We start from the raw sequence: 8,870 nt of genomic DNA, 5'->3' as shown, positions 1-8,870 counted from the left end.
TTCATTTCCCCTAAAACCAATTATTATTATTATTAGAATCCTTCCCTCCACTATCCAACAAGAAGACTGTCCGCAGCTTTCTCGGCCTCTGCGCGTACTTCAGACGTTTCGTTCGCAACTTCGCCCTGATCGCAGCGCCACTTTACCGCCTTTGAGTGGACCGAGGAGCAGCAATCAGCATTCCGCCAATTAAAGCACGCCCCGCCGCGGTGGCTCAGTGGTTACGGCGCTCGACTACTGATCCGGAGTTCCCGGGTTCGAACCCGACCGCGGCGGCTGCGTTTTTATGGAGGAAAAACGCTAAGGCGCCCGTGTGCTGTGCGATGTCAGTGCACTTAAAGATCCCCAGGTGGTCGAAATTATTCCGGAGCCCTCCACTACGGACCTATTTGTTCCTCTCTTCTTTCACTCCCTCCTTTATCCCTTCCCTTACGGCGCGGTTCAGGTGTCCAACGATATATGAGACAGATACTGCGCCATTTCTTTTCCACCAAAAACCAATTTATTATTATTAAAGCACGCCCTTGCAGCGCCTCCTATACTAGGCCATTTCGATCAAGATGCCGACACTGAGCTCCACACGGACGCCAGCAACAAAGGACTAGGGGCAGTGCTTGTGCAAATCTAGGACGGCGCCGAGCTCTTTCGAAGGCGGAGGGCAATTACTCGACAACTGAAAAAGTGTGTCTCGCTGTCATCCGGGCGATCACCAAAATCCGGCCCTACCTGTACGGTCACCCTTTTCGCGTCGTTACCGACCACCATTCCCTGTGCTGGCTCGCCAATCTCAAGGACCCCGCACTCACAGGCCGCCTTGCTCGGTGGAGCCTGTGGCTACAGGAATACGGCGTCACCATCATCTAAAAATCCGGCCGCAAACATAATGATGCTGACTGTTTGTCTCGAGCCCCCGTGTATCCGGCGCCAAGGGGCGATAATGACGACGACGACGGCTTCCTTGGGGCATTGGACACGGCAGGTATGGCTGCTCGGCAGCGCAATGATGCTCAGATTCGTCAGCTGATTGCACACCTGGAAGGCCACAAAGACTTGGTGTCCCGCGTTTTCCTACGTATTCTGCCGACGTTCCGGATTCTGCACGGCGTATTGTACAAGCAGAACTTCGACAGCAGCCCGAGGTCATGGCTCCTCGTTGTGGCAGAAGACTTGCGCGACGAGGTGGCGGAAGCTTGTCACGAGTATCCTACTGCTGGTCACCTTGGCTACAGCCGAACACTTGCACGTACTGGAGAGTATTATTGGCCGCAACTTCCCAAGTACGTCCGTCACTACGTCAAAACTTTTCGAGAGTGTCAAAGACGGAAAAAACCCTCTACACGACCAGCTGGTCTTCTCTGCTAGAACCACCGTATGCTCCGTTCCACACAATCGTAATAGATTTTCTCGGCCCATTTCCAACGTCGAAGTCGCGTAACAAGTACATTATCATAGCCACCGACTACCTAACCCGATACGCCGAGTCCCGAGCACTTTCTTCTGCGACGGCTGCTGAGACCGCCTAGTTTTTTATTGAGTGCATTGTGCTCCGTCATGGTGCCCCTGCCGGTTTGATCACTGAGTGGGGTGCCACGTTTCTGGCACAGCTCACACAGGAGATCCTCCATCTCAGCTGCACCAGCCACCGCCGAAATACGGCCTACCACCCACAAACCGATGAGCTGACGGAGAGGCTGCGCAGGCAGGTTAACCAGATGTGTGTCTCCGGTTTGCTACCCTACACTGGGGATGGGGGATAGGGGTTAGAAAGATGACAGAGAGGAAAACGCAAAAAAAAAGGAACGTGCACACATGGAGACACACACACACACAAGGCGTTCCAGTTAGTCTTTCACACAGGCCGGTAGATTGTAAGAAGCGCAAAAGCGCTTGCACGGCCTTCTTCTGCGACGGTAGGTCCTTTAGATGTTGTAGAATTCTTTTTTCGGATAGCGGTTGGTCGTCCAGTCGGTCAAGTTCGTTGGTAAGGCATGCCCTCTGTGGACTGTACTGCGGGAAGGAGCACAATATATGGCCAATTGATTCTTCATGGCCGCAGTGGTCACAGCTTGGGGTGTCGGTCATCCCTATGCGGAAGGCATAGGCTTTAGTAAAGGCAACACCCAACCAAAGTCGATATAAAAGCGTGGCGTGTCTACGGCGAAGTTGTGATGGCGCTCGAAGACTTAATGTTGGATTAAGTGAGTACAGTCGCGTATTTCTTAAATGTGGCTCATTCCATTGCGACTCGGTGCACTGCCGAGCAAGTAGGCGGAGCTTCCGTGCCGCGTCAGTTCTAGAAAGAGGAATTGGGACGTGGCGCTCCTCAGTATGGGCTGAGCGGGCAGCGTGATCCGCCCGTTCATTGCCGATAATCTTGCAGTGACTTGGAAGCCACTGGAACGTTATTTCATGGCCGGCATCACTGATATGGTGTAACGTCTCTGTAATATGGAAGATTAGTTGTTCGTGCGGTCCGCGTCGTAGAGGTGACAGTAGAGACTGCAGTGCCGCCTTGGAATCGCAGGATATTGTCCATTTGTGTGGCGGTTCATCACCAATGTGATGAAGGGCAGTTAAGAGCGCCGCGAGCTCTGCTGCCGTCGATGTTGTCGCGTGGGTCGTCTTAATCTTGATTGTTGTAGCTTTCGCTGGAATGACGATCCCCGCCGCGGAGCTGCTTGGAAGGACAGATCCATCAGTGTAAATATGCGTCGAGTCACGGTAGTTCTCGTACAAATGTAGTAGCGTGAGCTGTCTAAGGGCTGATGATGACAGATCAGCTTTTTTCGAGATACCAGGTATTGCGAGGTTGATTTTTGGCTGAGCTAGCCACCATGGAGGGATCGAAGGTCTCTCAGCCGGAGTGAAACAAGCTGGCAATGATTCATCATATGCAGTTATCGTTTGGCTGAAAGATGTGTGTGGCCTGTCCGCTGGTAGAGAGGATAAATGGTGACGAGGATTCCTGGCTAGATGCCTTATATGGGTCCTGAGTACTTCAATTTCAATGTGGGTCTTGACAAGGTGGTCTCTAGCGATTGCTATCGTAGCCACTGTTGAAGCACTCTGAGGCAGGCCTAGACATATCCGGAGCACTTGACCCTGAAGACTTTGTATTGTGCGTAGATTCGTTTTGCCTGTGTTGTTTATTGCTGGCAAGCTGTATCGCAGAAATCCTAGAAAAAGTACCCTGTACAGTTGTAACATGGCACTAGGCGACATTCGCCAGGTCTTGCCAGCGAAAAACTTGAACAGGTGGCAGATGCCTGTCAACCGTTTTTTCACGTATGATATGTGTGGGCTCCATGACAAGTCCCTGTCGAATATGACACCTAGAAACTTGTACGATCAGACCCGTCGTATTATTTGGCCATTTATCATTACACTGTAGTTTGCCATGGGTTTGCGCGTAAATGGCACTAGTGCGCATTTCTCGGAGGAAAATTTCAGAATTTCTGAGTATGCTAAGGGCACTGGTTCCACGTCATGCTGCTCGAGGCTGGTTTGGTTGGAGGCTCGGTTTGTAAGCTTTCGAGCTCTCCTATCCGCCTCGGCATTCCCCGCGAGGCCTGTATGTCCCGGTGCCCACTTTATTATTTATTTATTTTATTTATATACAATACTGCCAGTCTCAGTAAGAGACCGTAGCAGGTGGGCAACCAGTACAATATAATGTTCAAAACACAAAAGAGAAATTACAAGCAGATCAACAAAAAGAGAACTCTTACAATACGTGTTACATAACTACTAGTAGGCAGGTTACTAAAGAATACCTTTAAGAATCAGAACTGTAACAGAAAAGAAAACAAGTACAGCAGCAGTCATCCATGCCAGCAAGCATGCTAGTATTCGAAATATTTAACAATAGGAACATGAAGAAAGCGAAAAAAAGGTAACGGGTGGCAATAGACAATGCAATAATCCTTAAAAGTAACATAGTATCAAGAGAGGTAATTGTTGGGCAGTCATCTGGTAAGATGTAGGACTATTGGCACATCACTGATTCTTGTTACATTCTACTAATCTTGAAGTGAAGGAAGATAGTGAGTCCGACATTGTAATCGATTGATCGAGTCGATTACATTCGCTGATGGCTAAAGGAAAGAAAGAATGCTTGAGAGTGTTCGTTCGGCATGAGTAATCAGTTAGCGTGTGCTCATGTTTGTGCCGGGATTGTCGTGACTGTGAGAAGCATGCGTATTTAAATACATCTATGCTGCAGTTGTTGTGTAGTAATTGATATAAAAACTTCAGGCGGTATTCTTTTGCCTTAGATGATAGTGATGGAAGGCCAGACGATGCGGGAAGATAAGTAGGTGAGTCAGAGGGTTTGTATTTCTTATGAATGAACCTTACAGCTTTTCGTTGCACCTTGTCAAGCCGAGTGATGTTAGTGATTGATTGTGGGAACCAAACAGTGCTTGCGTATTCTAAAATTGGTCTTACGAGGGTAGTGTAGGCAAACAGTTTGGTGTTTTGAGGGGCCAGACGTAGGCATCTTCTAAGAAAGAACAGCTTTCGCAAGACAGCAGAGGTAACATTGGCTATATGTGCGTCCCATCTTAGGTCAGAAGTTAAAGTTAACCCTAGGTATGTATGTTCAGAAACCCTTGAAAGCGTTGATTCCTTGATACTGTAGGCATAGTTATGTTTTTTTTCCTGGTGATTGTCATGCAAACGAATTTTTTATTGTTTTACGTCATCTGCCAAGTTTTACACCATTCAACAATTGTGTTGAGAGCTGCTTAACATAAAGTGGTCTTCGGGATTTTTTATCGTTTTGTACAGAATGCAATCATCGGCGAAAAGTTTTATGTTACACTCAATATTGTTGGCAATATCTTTGATGAAAACTAAGAACAACACTGGTCCTAGGACAGATCCCTGCGGGACTCCTGATGTAACGGGAACTGGTCTTGATTGAACTTGTTCGAAAGTTACATTGTGAGCGGTTCGTCAAAAAATCTGTGATCCAGTGTAACACTTGGCCATCTCCAATTATGATGCATAATTTTGTTATTAGTTTGTTGTGGCATACACTGTCAAATGCTTTAGAGCAGTCTAGTATTATTATAACTGTTTGACTGCAGTAGTCAATACTAAGGGCTAGGTCATGCACAACCTCTGTTAGTTGGGTGACAGTTGATAAGCCACGACGAAAGCCATGTTGATGGGATTATAATAGGTTTTCCGTCTCCAGAAAGTGCTTTAAGTGTTTTGCTATAATGTGCTCCATGATTTTGCGCGACGTACTGGTGAGGAAATGGGTCGATATTTAGATGGTGAGTTTGTATCTCCGGATTTATGAATGTGTAGAACCTTTGCTTTTTTCCAATCGTCGGGTAGCTTCGAAGTTGATAAAGACTTGCGAAAAATGATACCGAGATATTTACTGCACCATTCTGCATATCGTTTAAGGAAATGATTTGGGATGTCGTCTGGATCACTTGCTTTCTGTGTGCAGTGCAGTGCAACTCCTGAAATAAAAAGTCTGGTTTTCAAAAGCCTAGTTAGGCCTATCCTCGAATATGCAAAAGTTGTCTGGGACCCGTACACTGCTTCCAACTGTTCTAAGCTGGAAAGAATCCAGCGTCTCGGAGCAAGGTTTATATTTAATAGGTATCGTTATTCTGATTCTCCAACTTCTTTGTGTAAATCTGCTGATTTGCAAACACTTGACATTAGAACCAAATGCGACAGACTCAAGTTTCTATTCCAGATCGCTAACCACTACTTGAAAATCGATCAAACAAAATACTTTGAAATTAAAACAGGGGAAACATCACGCCATCGTCACAGTTTGTACATCCCAATGCCGCTTGTCAGAAATGATTGCTTTAAATTTAGTTTTTTCCCGAGAGCCATTAAGGAATGGAATATGTTACCAAACTCCGTTGTCACGTCACAATCACTTAGCGAATTTTTAGATAAACTGCACAATGTTTTATGTTCTGCTTGATTTCTATGACAATGTTTTTGTTTTGTTCAAGTGGCAAACAATTATGTATGAAATTTAATGTTGATCTCAATGTTTGTTTAATGTGTTGTTTTTCTGTTTCAAGTTTGATATCCACTCCTGTAATAGCCCGCCTAGGGCTGACAGTATGAATAAATGAAATGAAATGAAATATCCTGAGCTAAGATCGCGGAATGCGCACCACATTAAAGCACAGCGTTGGCGACGCTAGCGCAACGGCACGACATAAAGTTGAGCAGACAAGGCTCCGTACGTGTTACGTACCTGTTTTGTGTATCGACGTCGTGTCGTCTGCTAACGTCGTCTCATAGAGATGCAAGATACCCTTCATTTTTAAACGTCTTTTCTGATAGCGAGAAAGAGAGAGAAATAACAATTATTAGCACCCGTCAAAAGGTTGGCGGGGATCCAAGGCACAGCTCGGTCCCAGCCATGTCCGCTCCCTCAGCCGGCCGTCAACCGGGATGTCGTGCATTTCTACAGCGGGCAGGGCAAGACGGATGACTACAAGTTGTCCCTTTTCTTCCTGTTTAAGAAGCAGTGCCTCTCAGGACTAATTTGTTCTGTCATGTTCTCCAAAGATAGGACACGTCCATATCATTTGGATCATGTATGCTATGCACTCAGAACGCTTGCACCTGAGGTAAAAATCTACAGGCGCCACTTGATATAAAGCTGGGGTGTTGGGAATACTCCGGTTTGTAGCTTACGCCAGACATTGACTATGTCTTTACCGGAGACTTCGCTAGTCTTCTCATGGAGTAAACTGTGCAAAAGGTGAAAAACTGTGCAAATCGTGCTCAAGACCCATTTCGTGTAGTTGCAAAGGCTGACTTCGAGGACTAAGCCGCTTACTTGCGGTGGCTAAACCTTCCGAAGCCCGATGCTCTATCCAGCCCCCTAGTGGAGGTCAGTGGTCGTGCCTGTATATCAGCTTGCAGACTAAACCGGCTGTTAGACCTCGGCTGGACGGCGGCATTGGACTACGGAAACACTGTTCCCATATACGGCTAATCGGAACGGGTACCGGAGTCGTTGTCGAACACACGGGCTTGACGTCCCGTCTGTTCTCCGTCAGGTAGTTACACGCAGTGACCGAACGCTCCGCGAGTTCTACCTTGAACTATTAATAACTGGACGCCCCACTCCAGTTGTAACCAACACAGTGCTGTGCGCGTGTGTGATTTAATTCCTCTAAAATGAACTAATCACGCGCACAACCTGGACACATTTCTTATTGTGTAAATAGTTTGTACATATTACTTCTCTCCTTATCCTCTCTTCCTGTCCCCTCACCTCTTTCATTTCATTTCTCCATTCTGCCTGCGGTCCTTTACTTCCGCTGCCCCAGCTCAGGTGCTTCAGTATCGATGGCAGATGCCGGGGCTAGCAAAAATCTTTTCCTTCCTTTTTACTATTATTTTTAATAAAACCACTACCACCACCACCACCACCTGCCTATACGTGCTCCATGTGCACTTAAGTAGCAAGATTGCATAAGGGAACTACTTCGCTGTTCGAGATTCATGGACACCGCTTGCGGCTGCAACAATTTGGAGAGAAGATAAAAGAGAAAAAACCAAAATTGCAATAAAATAAGTGCACTCTTCCTGATATGACAGCGCGTGGGCGGTCCCAACTTTCAGCGGTGCAGAGAAAAACTCGTTCTGAAACCATCGTAGGATGTAGTAGGCAACTTTCGTTTCCAAATTTTCTAGCAATGTCCAAGGCGATTGAACAATTGGCGGGTGACAATATCCAAATTGTCTTACAACAAGGAAGGTCTCATAACCAACGCTGTATTCTAAAACCTTAAAGCAGAAACCATTTTTTTAATGTGAAAGCATTGTACGGCTCATCTGCAGCGAAACCCGAGGTCCACAAACAGTGGCGCCCCAAAACACGGTGACCCGCTAAGAAAACTAAAATGTATTCCGGAGGTGTGGGAAATCGAGCCCGGGACTTTCATATTGCGAGGCAGCACACACAGCATAGGCCACAAAATTGAAAACTGCGTTGCTTCTTGGCGAACAAGGGTGAACCTATATTTATTTATTTATATATTCATTTCCTTGTTTATATATTTATTTGTTTATATATTTAACATAACCCTAAAGGCCCTCCTTCGAGGGTATTACTTAGGGGAGGTTAGAGTAAAAACCATTTCTACGGAACATCAATAACAAGCAAAGAAACAATACACAGGCTAGGTATAACATGTAACCATAATTAAGCACCAGAGAGCAAATAAACAAGCAGACGAAAAAAACAATATCATAAAAATTATTGGTTTAAAGAAATGATAAGGTATAACGGAAGTGAAAATACTAGAGAGTATGTATTAGACACGAAAAGAACAGAAGTATTCACAGAGGTGCAGCAACTCGAAAAAAAAATATTTGAAATGCCAACGTCAATGCGGATCAGATCAAGAAATATGGAGGCGTTAGATTCAATGGCTGTGTGCGCTGGTAAGTTGTTCCACTCCATGATAGTGCATGGTATGTATGACTTCGCAAATGCAGGTCAACGACACGCGATGCTTTTAAGTTTATATGCGTTGCGTTATGCCTGAGTGATTAAGTAGGTATGTTTAAAAATGGAAATCAATGCTTTCTCACTCAAAAACCCCTAAGTAGTTTTAAGTGCCCTCCGTAATTTTTAAAATGTATTTCACATGCCTCCTTGAGACACAATTAAAGGACACAATCGGTAAACGGATAAGAATATTGATATGAATACAGCTTCTACCTAAACCAGAAACGAATTGCTGACCGAGAATTAGTAAGGACGCGAGAAAAAACACGTGCCACTCATTCCTCATTCATGACAAGAAACGATTACAGTGGTAGATTTGCGGGAGGTTTATCGCAGTTGGTATCTACAAAAGGAC

At 45.6% G+C, this 8,870-nt stretch overlaps 1 pseudogene; it reads left to right on the top strand.

Annotated features, from left to right (window-relative positions):
* Positions 1 to 981: 981 nt before the first annotated feature.
* Positions 982 to 8,870, top strand: part of LOC144119703 (uncharacterized) — a 26,391-nt pseudogene continuing 18,502 nt past the window's right edge.

The sequence above is a fragment of the Amblyomma americanum genome, chromosome 2 (genome assembly GCF_052857255.1).
Source record: "Amblyomma americanum isolate KBUSLIRL-KWMA chromosome 2, ASM5285725v1, whole genome shotgun sequence".
NCBI classification, from domain to species: Eukaryota; Metazoa; Arthropoda; class Arachnida; order Ixodida; family Ixodidae; genus Amblyomma; species Amblyomma americanum.
Note: the sequence above shows the minus strand (reverse complement) of the source record. Positions and strands in the feature narration are given on the sequence as shown.